Source organism: Acyrthosiphon pisum, chromosome A1 (genome assembly GCF_005508785.2).
Source record: "Acyrthosiphon pisum isolate AL4f chromosome A1, pea_aphid_22Mar2018_4r6ur, whole genome shotgun sequence".
Taxonomy (NCBI): domain Eukaryota; kingdom Metazoa; phylum Arthropoda; class Insecta; order Hemiptera; family Aphididae; genus Acyrthosiphon; species Acyrthosiphon pisum.
This window is the reverse complement of record NC_042494.1, coordinates 19,400,197-19,401,002: the sequence shown is the minus strand read 5'-3', so window position 1 is coordinate 19,401,002 and position 806 is coordinate 19,400,197. Positions and strand designations below refer to the sequence as shown.

General features: G+C 23.2%; 1 protein-coding gene across 1 annotated transcript in view; it reads left to right on the top strand.

Moving 5' to 3' along the window:
- LOC100161194 (uncharacterized) overlaps positions 1-806 on the top strand; it is a gene marked incomplete at its 5' end in the record, with an annotated part of 23,466 nt that overhangs the window by 11,670 nt on the left and 10,990 nt on the right.

The window sequence follows — 806 nt, the reverse complement described above, 5'->3', positions numbered from 1 at the left end:
AATTTGAACTTAAATGACTATAAAGTAAATTTTGTGAATGTATTTTTTAGATTTTTTGTAACAGCATTAATTACTTACGTCGAATCTTCTCCTAAATTTTCAATACTTAGATACAAATATTGAACATTTTATAAATTTTTAACTACAAAATAAATCTTTTCAAATTACAAATTTGATACATTTCGTCACAATCTGATCTTTAAATGCTTATAAAAAAAAATTGTGCCTTTGTATTTTTAATATTTTTCAACTGATATTGTAACAATATATCAGGAGCTTTGTATTAAATGTATACACTTTTTGGCCCAACAGATAAAAGTTTATTGATATTTATAGGAAAAAAAACTAAAAAAATTTAAAACTGAAAACGTCCGTAAACAGCTCAAAAAGAGTCAAAATATTTTCAAAATTGTATGGTGTGTAGGAAATGCTAATAAAAACATTCAGTAAAATGTTCATGTATCTGCAGTTATTCGTTTTTGAATTACAACAAAATAAGGAAATCGCTACATGAGAAAACGAGTGAATATCCAATGTTGTAAAAATTTGAATTTCAAACGATCATAAAAATTTAATTTGACTTTCTTATAGATAGTTTTTGTTTGATAAAGGTAGATAATCTTATAAGGAATCTTGTATTACATTTTCATATCTTAGATTTAAAAAGAAAAATTTTTATGAATTTCTAACTCGAAATAATTTGCAAATGTTCGTGATTTTTCCATATTTTGTCATTTTTTGAACTTTAAATGCTTATCAAAAAAAACTGTGACTAACCATTTTTAATATTTTTCATCTGCCTTGAA